Raw genomic sequence first — 16438 nt, forward strand, 5'->3', positions numbered from 1 at the left:
TTTGGGTGTTTGTGGTTTCCTATACAGGTGTATTTTATTTTTTTTTTTAACCAGTGTGGTTTTTTTAATCCTGTGTAGGTTTACTCTATGTTTACGAATCAACAATACTTTATAGTGCTTGATTTGCATTAGTCTGTATCTTTGCGACCATATAAACATGATTAAATCCGATTGCTTTTTCCTCAAAATCACAACGAACGTTTTCCTTTTGGATATTTTTATTTTATGATTGCAAGCCACTTAGAAATCTGAAATCCAACCATGCAATTTTGAATTGTGATTTTGTTTGCTGGATATTACAGTTACAGTTATCATGACAGTATCTCGGTACTGCTGTTCTGTGGCATTTATCAAGAAATTCGATGATATAGAAATCTAAATATGATAAATAGACCTTTTTCACATTCCGGGTTTTGGAACGCGGAAGTAAATGTTTGCAGGGTAAACTTCGACAGCGGTGAATGGGAGATCAAATCAAATAAAATCCCTTTATTGTCACTCAACCATATACACAAGTGCAACAGTGGGTGAAAGTTTTGGGTCCGGTTCCAAGCAACATAGCAGTATGACAATTCAAATAAACAGAACTATAATAAAGTTCAGAACTATAAAAATAGAGAGCGGTGGATTAAGAGACTAAAATGGGAGAAGATGCCAAATGTACCATCACTCTCTCAGCAGCTGTAATAGTAACCCCTTCGCAGCTGTGGTAATTCCTTTTTAAAACTAATTCCAGGGTAATGTAACACAAAGCATAATGTTTTAAATTTACACTCATATTTAAAAAATTTATAATATAAAAAAATGCTAGATTTACGCTGATAAATAATGCAGAAATGCATCATCATAGTCGTGAGAAAGGTCTATTAGGCTGGGCTGAGATAGGCCTTTATCATAGTCCGCGTGTCGTCACATCCGGCTCCGAATAGTAGCGCAACTAAACATTTTTCTCATGTTTAGCCTATGGAGCAAATACATGCTTTTTTCTATCTTCTGTTTGCTGTATTATAGAGCACTGCAGGCCAGTTGAATAAATGATGCAGCTAAAATTGTGTGGGTGTGTTAGTATGGATGTCAGTGTGTTTTTTATGTGTGTATTAAGAAATGTGTGTGTGTGTGTGTGTGTGTGTGTGTGTGTGTGTGTGTGTGTGTGTGTGTGTGTGTGTGTGTGTGTGTGTGTAAAAAACAACAGTGGCATTATGTAAACAAACTGGCATTTAAAAGGTTAAAATTCTGAAAATGAATGAATATTTGGAAGTTATGATCAGGACTGATGTTGGTTAAAAACTCTAAGTCAGTGAAAGTGGAAAATAATATTAATATATATAATATTTATATGGCAGTTTTTTGACACGGACATTTTTATCTTCTAAGGTCCTGAGTGTGTTTTTTTTTTTAATTTTTTAAATTTTTTTATCTGACAATGCACTAAAAAATAATAATGCATCAAAATCAGTGTTGTTGCTTATCACTGACATATCCCAGACTGTGATACTCCCAAAAACAATAATAAATCCCCCTTAGCATTTTGTCCATGTCTTATCACTTCTGAAGACATGGATTTAACAACTGGAGTAGTATGGATTACTTTTGTTCTGCCTTTATGCATTTTGGACCTTCAAAATTCTGGCCGCCATTCACTAGCATTGATTGGACTAGCAGAGCTGAGATATTCTTCTAAAAATCTTCGTTTACATTCAGCAAAAGAATGAAAGTCATACATATCTGGGATGGCATGAGGGTGAGTAAATGATGAGAGAATTTTCCTTTTTGGGTGAACTATCCTTTTATGTCAACAACATTATACACGTGGAGAGCCTAGCATGAAAAATAAAGCAGAAAACTAGAAGAATAACAGAACAGAAGCATTAAAAATATGAACAAAGGCACTATAAAGAAAATATTCAAAGTTTTATTTATCTTATTTTGTAAAAAATACTGTACATTATCCAACAGTATAATATATACTGTATTTCAAAAACAACAGAATTACATGATAGTCTGTACTGATACAGTTAGAGACAGAGTAAATTGATACTATTAAAAACATTACTTAATATAAAATAATTTATGCCTAATTCCTCAAAGTTTGTTTGTTTTGTCTTGTTAAAAATCTTTTAACAATTTGTTTTAAAGTTTTATCAGAAACTAGTTCCTTTCAAATTCAGTTTCACAGGTATTCTGTTTTTTTTTTCCTGTCACTTCATTCTCTGTAGTTGAAGATCAAGGTTATAACCCAACCTATTAGCAAACCTGCTACAGCCAGAACAGCAGCTGCCCAGACTGGCACTGAATCCTTTGGGCAGTCTTTAGGGAGCGGGGTGCCTGGTGCCACTGTGATGGGTACGGCAGTGGCAGAGATGACAGAGTCATCGTTCATGCTGTTTACCCATGTAAAGATAAAGGGATGTTCCTAGAGGACAACAAAAGAGAGAGAAATCATTAGAATGCATTATTATTATATCTTGGTTATTGTTCTCACTGAGACAGTAGTTTTGAATATATATTCACTAACCTTTGTGGGACAGTGGATCTTACTGTGGTCATATGTGAAATTATTGTAGGTTTGTTTACTCCCAATCAGGGGTGTAAAGTAACGAATTACAAATACTCACATTACTGTAACTACTTTTTCCCAAGAATTGTACTTTAAGTAGTTTAAAAATGTTATACTTTTACTTGAGTAGATTTTAAGTGCTGTAACTGTACTTTTACTGCTCTATTTTCCCACCATCTGTGTTCGCTACTTCCCTGTCCTGATTTTATTTTTATCTATCAACATGATTGGCTAGGGAGAGTCTCATGACACCTGTTAAATCAAATCACACAAACTTGAACAGCACCTGTAGATCAGCACCAACTGTAATGGATGTGGAGGATGCCTCAAGCACAGTTCAACACCTGAATATCACGGCCACATCTGAAAGGGATTTTCGCAGTGAAAAACGCCAATTGCACGATCGTGTCATGTGAGTTTAACTTGCTCAAGCCAGATATCAGCATTAATCCTGCCTCTCATTTGAAGAAACATATCGAGGTAAATTTCATATTTCTGCGTGTCTAAAACGTAGCCTGTAATTTAACTATCACTGAGATTATTGGGTTGATGTGAGAGATTAATGCAATGATATCAATAGGGCTGGGCAATAAAACGAACTATATGTTTATCGGGAAAAAAAAAAAGAGAGACGTCTTTGATCAAACTTCTGAGTAATTTTCTATATTTAGTCTATGTTCTACATCTAGAACAGGGGTGTTCATTACATCGATCGCGAAAACAAGACAACCACTGGTTGGTTGATCTAGATGAAATATAAAAGATTGACTCTTTATTTCTTGAGGTATGTAGCTCTGCGCTGTTTGATTGACAGGCGGCTAATGTTTGTGCGCTAATGCGGGTTCGCGCCTAAACGGTCAAAAACACTTTATAATTCCGCCAGTGCCTGTCTTGGTGAGGATTTAATGTAAACGCAGTCGTTTATGTCTAAAGTGAACTTAAACAGTGGGACAAAAAGCGTATTTGCATCAAAATGTCAGACTTGAAGTGTTCATGTAACCGAATTGAACACTGTCTAGTATGCTGTGTCATATAAAGGCTATTAATCAAACAACATGGAAACGAGAAAACCATTCACTACATTTGGCTGAATAACTTGAGTAGCTTTAAAAGTATTAATGTAATAGAATAAAACAGTGACATTTTTTAATAATAATATATTTTAAATATTGTTTGTTTTAAATAATTCTGAACCCTGATGTAGAGAGTGTGTTAATTGGTATAATAAATTACCAGGAAAGTAGAGATAAAATAATTTATAATTATGCTTAGCCTTTATAAAGATAGAAAAGTATCAACATTTGTAGAGCAATACTTCAGCAGAACATTCCACCAGTCACAAACTTCAGAAAATTGTGCACCATGCATTAGAATGAGAACACAAATATTTCTGGGCTTAAAAAGGTACAAGAACTAAATCAATGTTGAACATTGTATCTCAAAAGGAGGACAGTGTGGCCCCCCCATGTGCTACTTAAAGAAATAATTCACACAAAAATGAAAATTCTCTTATTATTTACTCACCCTCATGCCATCCCAGATGTGAATAACTTTCTTTCTTCCGAAGAACACAAATTAAGATTTTTAGAAGAATATTTCAGCTCTGTAGGTCCATTCAATGTAAGTGAAGGGGTGCCAAAATTGACACTCCAAAAAGCACATAAAGGCAGCATTACATACAACTCCAGTGGTTTAATCCATGACTTCAGAATTGATATGACAGGTGTGGGTGAGAAACAGATCAATATTTAAAGTCAATTTTTGCTAGAAATTCTTCTCTCTGCCCAGTAGGTGGTGATATGCATGAAGAATGCGAAATCACCAAAAACACAAGAAGAAAGTGAAAGTTAAAGTGGAGATTGACTGAGCAGGGAGGAGAATTAATAGTAAAAAAGGAATTAAATATTGATCTGTTTCTCACCACATCTATCATATCGCTTCTAAAGACATGGATTAAACCACTGGAGGCACATGGATTAGAATAATTTTATGCTGATTTATGTGATTTGTGGAGCTTCAATATTTTAGCACCGATTCATTTTCATTGTATGGACCAAAAGAGCTGAGATATTCTTCTAAAAATCTTCATTTGTGTTCTGCAGAAGAAAGAAAGTCATACACATCCAGGATGGCATGAGGGTGAGTAAATGAGAGAATTTTCATTTTTGGGTGAATTTTCATTTTTGAACATGATGTAGCCCCTGTATCAAACAACTTTTCCCATGTTTGCTCTACCTCCTCTATTGTGCAGGACATGACGTGCCAAGTGATCCTGCTTATTTAGCATTTTTTTGCATTCCTTGCATTGTTTGAACATGTTTTATGCACAGCAATAATGCACTGTCGGCATTAAAGGAAATTTAGACCCTACACATAAACTGATTTTAATGTAATTGTTTCATATATAACGATTTAAAATGGTGATCAGTGTATTGAAAATAACTTTTTAATCTTTTCATTTGTTATCATGTCTCCCTTTTATTTTTTGGAATCAGATTCATGTAGTGTTTATCATAGATAAGTGATGTATTTTAAAAGTTGGCATACAGTGTTCATTATAATGGGGCATAGGTTTTGCAACTCGGTACTCAATACACACTGCTCATGAGTACTTTTAAATGAGCTACACTTTTACTCTTACTTGAGTAGTTTTTAGGACAGCTACTTTTACTCTACTCACACTACATTTTTTGGGAAGTAACAGTACTTCTAGTTGAGTATGATTTTTCAATACTCTTTCCACCCCTGCTCCCTATAGGCTCCAGCTTAAAAATAAAAATACAGGACAAGTGCTGTTAAGAACTGCTGTGAAATTTTGTGTGTGTGTGTGTGTGTGTGTGTGTATGTGTCCACGTCTGAGTGTTCACCATGTTATTCCAGAGTGAGATAGCCATCTCTGCATGTCCATGCTCAGTGAAATGAAAACAGCCTGCAGAGAAGAAGCAACGGTCTGGTGTGCCATCCTGATAGAGAGACAGAGAGACAGAGAGACAGAGAGAGAGAGAGAGATACTACAGAGTTGTTAAGGTTGGCCATGATACTGAGATTCTAGGATTTGGTAGCTGTAATATAGGTTGTATGCAAAAGGTTGAATTAAACACTCTATACAGATATTATACTGTTTTAGCCTAACATAGAGCTGTTTGGCCATGACGTCAATTTGTAGGCGAACACAGAAGGCTAATTCACAATGGGTTCCCTCGGGATTTTCCTACGGGCTTTTATAATGGCAGTTTTGTATAAATGACTAATATATGGTCTGTGGTAAACATTACTTGAAAATAATTGGACGTTTTGTTCTACAACATAAATTACACACAGTCCTACCCCAAACGTGAATTAAGACAAAATTCCACAGACCTTATTTTAGTCATTAATCCAAAACTGCCATTATAAAACCCATAGGAAAATCCAGAAGGAGCCCAAAATGGCTCGAAAATGCTAATTCTCATAACATATCATCTGTCTGCATGTGTTTTGTTTATGTGTGGTCATGAGTCATGAGGTCTGTACTGGAGGTGTTAGGACTGTTCCTGTTACTCAGCTGGTAGAGCATGGCGCTAACAATGCCAAGGTCATAGTTCGATTCCCATGGAATACATATACTGATAAAATGTATGGCTTGAATGCATTCAAAGTCACTTTGGATAAAACATCAGCCAAATGCATAAATGTAAATGTAGTTCAAGGCACTAACCCCCATCACTGGAACAATAGAGTTCCTGAAGTAGGGCTGTAACACCACTGCAAAGTCCTCTTTTGTCATACTGACCCCCGTATACGAGCCTCTTGGTTTCCATCTAATATTAAAAAAAAGAACACTTTTATAACTGAAGGTCAAGATAAATAGCGTATTTTACATCTTCTGTCACACTCAGCTAATTTTCTGAATGAACTTTAACATCAAATTTATTAGCTACAAACCTGCAAATCCCTGTTGATCTTGTTCATTTCACTCAGTTCTGGTGAGTTCTCACCAGGACTCAAAAAACACGGACACATGTTCCTGTCATGAGCGTGCTGTACAAAACATGAGAATTTACACAAATTTTTAGATGAAACTGTTAATTGATTTACTCTTGCAGGAGGCTGCAGCCGAGCGTGTCGCTTTTTATCTTACGTAGATCATTGATCCCTAAAATTTCCACAAAATTTACCAGCACTCTGGGAACCTGCACACACACATCCAATATAAAGTAAAACCAATTTATTTCCTGGTTTTCCTTTTTTTTTTTTTTTTTTGTGTGTGTGTGTGTGTGTGTGTGTGTGTGAGAGCTTGGATAATTTCATCTGAAGAACATCCTACATGATGGAACTGTAAAATACAGCATTGTTTTGGATAATAAATATCACATTTGTTGACTGATCATGTGACCAGTGAGGTTTGTGTGAATATGATAAACAGGCAATCGCCTGTCAGAAGGACCCACAAATACATGCAAAGAATATTAACAAGTCACAGAAATTTAAACACTGATTACTGTTTATTTAAAATTCTTCACAGTCCAATAGTTTCCACGCTGGATTATGTGGTGCAACGCGCATAGACCTGATCATTTAACATACAAATCACAATGACGTGATAACTAAATACATCATATTACGTATAAAATGAGCTCTGAATAAATCACAAGAAAACAAATAAAATAACAGCAGTATATCTAAAATCGGTAAGAAGTAAAGCTAAGCACTACAAACTAATCTGCATAATTTATTAGTAATGCAAATCATTGCTGGGAACTAGAGTGCAGCTTCTTATAACAGTATTATTAGACAGGAAGGAATTCAGACACTGCTGATATAACGATGCAAAAAAAAAAAAAAAAAAAAAAAAACACACCTCACATAGTGAAAATATGAGCAATTAATTTGGAAAATAACCAAACCATCCTATCTGCAAAGATGTCAGCTCTCTAAGAAGTATGTGCTTTTTCTTTACATTTGTTTACAAATATATATTTTGAGGTGTTGTGTTAATAGGCCCTATTTAAAATATGTAATTTTATTTATATATATAATTATACATTATACATTGTTGTAGTTACCTTATTTTCCCTGATATTTTAACTTTTATTAACTTTTGCACACATTCTGGCCAACGTGTTAAACACACGTATACACACACACACACACACACACACACACACACACACACACACACACACACACACGTTGGGTTTTCATGTTTTAGGAGGACTCTCCATAGACATAATGGTTTTTATACTGCACAAGCTTTATATTCTATACCCTAACCCTACCTCTAAACCTAACCCTCACAAAAAACATCATTTAGTATGATTTATAATCTGTTTTCCTCATGGGGACAGACTGATTGTCCCCACAATGTAAAACATTTCAGGTTTTACTATCCTTGTGGGGACATTTGGTCCCCAAAACGTAGGAAATACCTGGACACACACACACACACACACACACACACACACACAGGTTTGTTTCACTATATAAGTGAGAACATCTCATAGACTTCCTTTGATTTCATAGCAGGCTAATGATATTTGCTATCCCCTAACTCTTCCCCTTAACCTTACCCTTAACCTTACCCTCACAGAAACCTGCGCACATCAGCAGATTTAAAGCTAAACAAGATTTGGCCGATTTATGAGCATTTTTTATGAGTGAGGACGCCATTCCTTCTCTCCAGTGTGATTCTCCTTGTGACTGCCGTGGTCCCCATCACAGTGAGGACATTTTCAAAAATTTGCCACACACACACACACACACACACACACACACACAGTAAGTGAATCTCCCAAAGCCGCCACCACATTAATGTCACCTGGATGCAGTCTGTGAACTGAGAAATGAAGCATTATGTGATCCATTGGGAAACCCAGATACAACAAAGTAAAATGCACTGCTATCTAGCCCTAAAAAGGCAGTAGCAGGCTGTCTCTACACAGTCAGTGACACCAAAAACCTTGAGAGCCACCTTGATCAGATACAGATTAGTTTGTTGACTTCATTTGCCCTGTGACTGTTTTGATTTATTATTTTTGTACTATTTTTATTTAACTTAAATGTAACTTTCATAATCTGCAACTAAGCTGCAAATGTTTTGGAAATACATTCAAATGAAAATGGTAATTTATACATTGAAAACACATTAAATTGAAAATTATGACATCCACCTGATGGTAAAAGTCCCCAATCACTGCAATCAAACATCTGCCATTCCAACACATTGTGCAAGTCTGAAAATGAATGAAACAATGAAACAACTACAGCCACTGCTAACTCTCTTTCTCTTACCAGATATTGGCAAAGTGTCAGAGGGTGCTGTATCCACACATAAGAAAATCGCTTCCCCAATTCTAAAGTAAAAGGGAGACAAACTCGTCAGAACACATTTTTACCATTTTGAATCTGTACTGTAATTTATGTTGTGTGAATTACATATAATATTATAATATTTTAAAGTATAATAGTATTATAATAGATTGCCACTTTACAAGATAAATTACATTTTGCATAACAAGCTGTGTACCTGATAGGCTTTGTTGAAATCCTGCAACATGTTGAATTCCCGAGATTCATCTTTAGGTTTCAGAACACAATGGCACAACATACTAAAAATATGATGCAAAGCAATATGATGTAAGACTAACAAGTACCAAAGGCTTTGGAAATGTCAATGGGTCTAGCAATGGGTTCTTTGTCTACAGTGTAAAACTTACTTACTGGGCTCCTGATGCATGCGGCGCAATGGAACTATATCAAGGAGCTCTACTAGATTCACCAAGGCATGAGGAAACTTGAAGGAAACACAGGTTAGAAGAAGTAGAACTGAACCGGTAATGGACCTGTATGTGCTCTTAGCAAGGTAAAATTTTTCTTAAGTTACATTTGGTGAACCAAAAGCAGCCGGAGAAACAATAACATGCAAACATACTGTATGTTAGAAACATATGTTAGTCTCGATGGATTAAACGAATAGAACTAGAGTAAAATATGTCAAAAATAATATCAATCTACACGGTGAAAAATGTTTTGTCTGATAATTTATAAATGTGCTTCTAATGATAACATTTTAAATCAACTGGTTTTATTAAAACAAAAAATGATATATAAAAAAAAATAAAATCTAAAATATAACTAAATCAACCTGACAACATTAGGTGACACCAATAAAAGTAATTTCTAAGGGTCATATCAGGTACAAATATTTCTTTAAGATACCAACAACAAATGAACAATTGCAAAAAGATCATCAGAAGCAAAACTGCCATGTCCAGAGCCTCACGTATGTACTTCACAATGTTATCAGGAGAATAATACAGCTTCGGAGAGAAAGAGATATAAAGAGCCATTAAGTGCACATCTAGAAATGTAACTGATAAAAATAAAAAAACAGGCTCTATTAATGTCAGTGTACAGTATCAGAGCAGTGGTCACATAGATAATTTCCTCCAATGAAGACTGTGATAACCTTCCAAATGTTCTGGAAATCAATTTGCTGAAAGACACAGAAATATTCAGATACTTTTTTTCTTCAGTTATGTAATAAGGTTCAGATTCAGTGTCCTGGCTTTGTGTGTGTTTGAGAGTCTGGGAATGGCTCACCGAGTCTTTTCATTCTGTTAATGACAGCACGAGCTTGCTTGGCCATATCACTGCAAAATTGCAAAATTAGATTCTTTATGTAATGTGGAGGAATAAAATGCTTCAGATTCAATAATTCATCTCCGGTCACTTGTTCACTGGTTTAGGGGAGCTACTCACTCGGATCTGGCTCCTGGAACGCCTGGTTCAGGAAACTCTGTGCAGAATTCCCACCTCCTCGTCAAAGTGAATAGCCAGTGAGTGAAGGGTTAAACTCTTAAAATATCAAAACAAAGAAGCATTAAAATAGACTCAACTTATAATAGATAGGATTTATAACTAGGATGCCTTAGGCAGGGATCAAACCCAGGTCTGCAGTGCTCAAGTGTAAGGTGTTTACCACTGAGCTAACTCCCCAATAGTTTAACCCAAGAGCAGAAGAGCAATTAGCCAGGATACTTGTTTCTTTCCAAAAATATAATCTTTGAGGAAAAAATGCAAAGTATTGCTCCATGTTGATTGTCGGCGACCAGGCATCTTAGTGTCCTTTCAATGTCTTGATTTACTCTGTCTGGCCATTGGACTGGGGGTGGAAGCCGGAAGACAGGCTGATGAAAGATCCGATGAGCCAGCCAAACGCCTTCCAGAACCGGGAAGTGAACTGTGGGCCCCGGTTGGAAACCATATCCTGCGGGAAGTCGTGGATCCTGAACACATGCCTCATCAACAGTTCTGCGGTTTGGTTTGCTGTGGGGAGCTTGGGCAAAGGTAAGAGATGACAAGTCTTTGAAAATCTGTCCACCACCACCAGAATTACTGTATTTCCTTGAGACTGTGGTAAGCCTGTGATGAAGTCCAAGGAAATGTGGGATCAAGGGCGTCTTGGGATAGGTAGTGGGTGCAGCAGGCCTTGAGGGTGGGTCCTAGGCTCCTTGTTCTGGGCACAAATGGCGCAAGCAGCGACAAAGGCCCGGACATCCCTCTGCAGTTTAGGCCACCAGAACTTCCTCTGGACAAGCTTGAAGTTCTAGTAGTTCCCGGGTGTCCAGAAGGGAGGGAAGCATGAGCCCACCGCAAAACCTCAGAAAGCAGACAGTTAGGGACAAAGAGGCACCCTGGAGGGCCATTACCTGGTCCTGGCTGCTGCAGTTGGGCCCTCTTGACAGCCGTCTCAATATCCCACTGGATGGGGGCCACCACCCTGGAAGTGGGGAGAATGGGTTCTGGACAGGACTCCCCCTCTGGTGGCTCAAACTGTCTCTAGAGTGCATCTGGCCTGAGATTCTTGGAACCTGGGCGATAGGAAAGAGTGAAATTAAATAGTCTTAAAAAAATAAATAAAAAAGGGCCCAACGGGCTTGTCGAGAATTCAACCTCTTCGCCTCCCAGATGTAAGTGAGGTTTAGTCTGTCCATATGAGGAAAGGGTATTTGGCCCCCTCCAGCTAATGCCTCTTCCAAGGCCATTTTAATGGCCAGCAGCTTCCTGTTCCCAATATCATAATTCCTCTGAGTTGGGGTAAGCCAACGAGAGAAGAATGCACACGGGTGAAGCTTGTTATCACTCCTACTCCTCTGTGACAGGACAGCTCCTAACCCCACATCTGAGGCATCCACCTCCAACACAATGGGCATCTCTGGATCAGGGAGAGTTAGGATTGGGGCAGATGTGAAGAGTCGCTTCAATCTATTGAAGGCTTGGTTAGCTCTGCTGGTCCACACAAACGGTTTGGCCGACTTCTTAGTGCGGAGAGAGGCTCTGCAACAGAACTGAAGTTTCTAATGAACCTCCTATAAAAATTGGAAAAGCCTAGAAAGCGTTGTACCTGCTTCACTGAAGTTGGACGGGGCCAATCCAAGACTGCCTGAATCTTGCCAGGATCCATCTGGAGGCTGCCCTTGGACACACAGAAGCCAAGGAATGAGACTGCTGGAACATGAAACTCACTCTTCTCCAGCTTTACAAAGAGTTTATGCTTCAGCAGCTGGACCAGAACCTGCCGAACATGTTCTTGGTAGTTGCAGGAGAATATGAGTATGTCATCCAGATAAACAAACACAAATGTATTCAGTATCTCTCTGAGAGCATCATTAATAAAGGCCTGGAAGACGGCTGGGGCGTTTACCAGGCCGAATGGCATTACCTGGTATTCGTAGTGGCCCGTTGGGGTGTTGAATGCAGTCTTCCACTCATCTCCCTCACGGATTCTAACTATATGATATGAATTATGAAGGTCTAGTTTAGTAAAGATGGTGGCACCCTGCAGGATCTCAAAAGCCGTGGTCATGAGGGGAAGAGGGTACCGTTTCTTGATGGTAATATGGTTTAAACCTCGGTAGTCTATGCAGGGTCGGAGGCTGCCATCCTTTTCAACAAAGAAAAAAAATGGCTCCTGCAGGTGAGGTGGAAGGACAGATGAATCCACTGTCCAGAGCTTCAAGGTATTTGTCCATGGCTAATCTTTCAGGACCAGAGAGAGTAGAACCTTCCACGAGGTGGGCAGGTACCAGGGACCAGTTCAACAGTGCAATCATAAGATCTATGAGGGGGCAGCGAGGCAGCTCCGTCTTTACTGAAGACTTCATGGAGGTCCGCATACTCCGGGGGAACTCGGGATAACTCGGGAAGATGAGTTAGAGACTTGGGTTTGGCTGGCTCCATCTTGGGAACAGCCATGACTTCTGTGGACAGGGTCTCAGGAACAGAGGAAGATCTCCACCAGGAGATATCTGGCGAAGGTTCTGGGAATGATTCTAGTAGATTGGGGGAACAGACCCGGCAGTTGGATCCCCAGGTTCTAACAACCCCTCGGGACCAGTCAATGTGTGGGTTGTGAGCGGTCAGCCATGGGAAGCCAAGGATTAGAGGGAGCTTAGGAGAATGAATCAAAAAGAACTGTATCTGTTCCTGGTGTTGTCCCACCTTTAGCTGGAGAGGTGGGATACATTGACTAACCTGTCCCGAACCCAGAGGACTGCCATCAACTGCCGTAATGTTAAGGGATTTCTGAAATATCACAGACTGAATAGAAAGCCTCTATGCCAACTCAAAGTCCATAAAACTCCCGGTGGCCCCAGAGTCTACAAAGGCACAAATTGATGTTGAATGCCCTGGGTGACAGTGGCATGGATGGTCAAACCAGAGGTCACCAAGCAGGGGATGGTTCCTATTCTCGCCCTGGCCCCCCTCCTCCTGGACAAGAGTTGGCTTTTCCTGACAACTCAGGACATGCAAAGCGAAAGTGGCCTGGCTTGCCACAATAGAGATAGCATCTGTCCCTCATCTGTCGTTTGCGTTCAGCTTGGGATATCCTGGTTCCACCCAGCTGCATGGGTTCCTTGGGGTCACTAGGAGATGAAGGCAGTTTAATAGGGCTGGCAGACTCAAGCAGTCTGATCTCCTGCTGTCGCTCCTATTGGCGTTCCCCGAGGTAATGGTCTACCCGGATGGCCCTGTCAATGAGGGATTTTAGATCAGGCGCAGGGTCTCGTCCTTGTGCTCAGGAGACAAGGCATGTTGAAAGGTAGTTCTCAGGGCTCGTTGATCCCATCAACTCTCCGTGGCGAGGATGTGAAACTCAATAGCAAACTCCGCTGCACACCGGGTACCTTGAGAGAGATGAAGCAAGTGTTGATCCACATCTCCCCTACTAGCTGGATGGTGGAAAACTCTCTTCATCTCAGAAATGAAGTCATGACTGTTGGCTGTAAGTGGAGATTTCTGGTCCCACAAGGCTGAGGTCCAGTCCAATGCCTTGCCTGTGAGAAGGGTATTGATGTTAGCCACTTTACTACTTTCAGCGGGAAAGCTGCTGGGCTGGAGCTGGAAGGCCATGGTACACTGGGTAATGAATCCTCTACATCTCTCAGGACTGCCATCAAATTGTTCAGGGGCGAAACCCAAGAGCAGAAGAGCAATGAGCCAGGATACTTGTGTTTCTTTCCAAAAATATAATCTTTACATGAGGAAAAAAATGCAAAGTACAAATAAACAAGGAAAGCTGAGCTTCCACAAAACAGAGAAACAAAATAGACACAAGGGTCAAAAGGTATAATAAAGAGCAAACTTAACTTGAGAACTGGCCACAGGAGGCACAGAGTACATAGGCTCAAGACTGAACACAAAGGCAGGGAACAAACAGACTTATAAAAGGTCTAGACACAAGTGAAGGGAATGAGGGTTAACGAGCAGAGTACTGAACAAGGTTAGAGACGTTGGTGCCATCTGCAGGAGTGGAGAGAACAGAGCTCAGGGTATAAGTGCCAACTGCAGGCCTGGAGGGAGCATGGCATAGAAGGCTCAAGGAAAGCACCCCCTGCTGGTCTGGAGGGGAACAGCAACCCACAGATAAGATCTTAACAGGATTAATCTGATTGACTTCTAAGAATGCGTGAGATAATGATACACTGCAGTTTAAAGAAATAACAGATGTTTAACTATTGTTGATTTGTCATAAATCAGGTTTGGTTTGATTTCATGTCTGCATTTTGACCACCAGTTTACTGTAAAATTAAACAAAAGCAAAACCTCTTTTAGTTAGTATGAGCAATAATTCTAAACAATTAGATTTTCCTAATGATCTGATATAATGGCTGAGCAAATTTGGAAGGGACTTTTGCGACTGACTGACATTCAGTGAATAAATGGTGAACAGTACAAAACTTTGGTTAGCAGTACAGTATATAACAGATAATCATGATAGCATTTCTCACAATTATGGATAATTTATAAATTTGTCTAATAAAGAGAGCATCACCAGTAACATGAGAGCTTGCACATAATTGCTAAAGTGGTCACAGTTGAAAGGTTTTCATCTCCTCCGATACTAAAAAAACAAACAGAAGCAAATAAACTGCTTACTGTTCATAAAGCAAACTGTTAAGTTTAAAATAGCTTGCCCAAAAATGAAATCTCTGTCATTATTTACTCACCCTCATGTTGTTCCAAACCCTTTTGAGTTTTTTTCTTTCTTCCTTGGAACACAATAGGAGATATTAGGCAGAATGTTGGCCTCAGTCACAATTAACTTTTATTGCATTTTTTCCCTCATACAGTGAAAGTGTAGAGTGTCATTCTGTCTATAATCTCTTTTGTACTCTATGGAAGAAAGAATGTCAAATGGGTTTGGTACGATATGAGGGTGAGTAAATTATGTCATAATTTTAATTGTTTGGCGAACTGTCCCTTTAACTGTTTCACTGCTTGTAATATAAATGCTTTGGGCATCTCATGCTGTTCTGGGAGGAGAAGCTCCTGTTTTAATCAGTCAGATCCTGTAAACCATTTGAGTAATACTGAACCAGCACTACTTAAGTGCGCTTAACTGCTACAGGTTTACAGTAACAGAACAACGCTGACACTCACCACCATGACAGGCCACGATACTCTGTGATCACACCCAGGAGGTTGTTCTGTGCGGCATCCAACCCATTGGCTGCCTGTTTTTTGAGCAAAGGAAAATACATTACAAAATCCATACCCCATTATACACAACAACAGAGTACATCTGACAATAATTCCTCCAAGAACAAATTGGTTTATAGTTAATGGATCCTTTATTCACAAAAGTTGTCTGTAAAATTGAAGAATGTATCACCGTCAATGAGTCCCCCATTGCTGCCACCACTTTGATGTCTGCTGGCCGGAGGGCATGGAGGTGAGAGAGAGACACACGCACACACTGTAAAAAATTGCTGTAAATTTACGGCTAAATTCCTACAGCAATCTACTGTGATTCTTAAATACAGTAGTTTGCTGTTGCATTTTGGGTCTCACTGTGAAGTGGCTAGTTTTACAGTAAATAGCTGTTCTATACAAGGCATTAGGGACAAATGAACATTTAAAATCATGATATCGTCTTGGTGAAAGCTATAGTGACATTTAAAAATTTATATTTTATCCCCCCCCCCATGAAAATTTTAGTTTGTGGCACATGGTTATTGTTCATGATGTTTCTGACCAACATCACTGTTTATCATCTCACATCAGCCTTCATTTCTCTGTCTAATGAGACGTAAAAAAAAAAAACAAAACAAAATCAACCTATCAAGCAATGTACATATTCAATTTACAATTTTGCCAGGACTGAACAGTGTATTTTTTATGAAAAACAAACAAACAAACAAAAAAATAACAACAATCTGTACACAGTAAAATAACAGTATAGCACTGCATTGTGGGTCATAATGGTGAAATACCCATAAGCCTTTGCACTTGAATAAGTATGTATGCTTTGTCAATGCATTGGGGCTACAAAAATGGTAAAAAAAATAAAAAATAATAAAAATAAAAAATGTATTAGTGTTGTTGTTTTGTTATCAG

The 16438-nt window shown here is 38.8% G+C and overlaps 1 pseudogene; it reads right to left on the reverse strand.

The window, feature by feature from the left end:
- Positions 1-2170: 2170 nt before the first annotated feature.
- On the reverse strand, positions 2171-15770 carry LOC127410819 (phospholipase B1, membrane-associated-like; annotated as a pseudogene).
- Between the last annotated feature and the right edge of the window lie 668 nt (positions 15771-16438).

This window comes from Myxocyprinus asiaticus, chromosome 20, assembly GCF_019703515.2.
Source record: "Myxocyprinus asiaticus isolate MX2 ecotype Aquarium Trade chromosome 20, UBuf_Myxa_2, whole genome shotgun sequence".
Lineage (NCBI taxonomy): Eukaryota > Metazoa > Chordata > Actinopteri > Cypriniformes > Catostomidae > Myxocyprinus > Myxocyprinus asiaticus.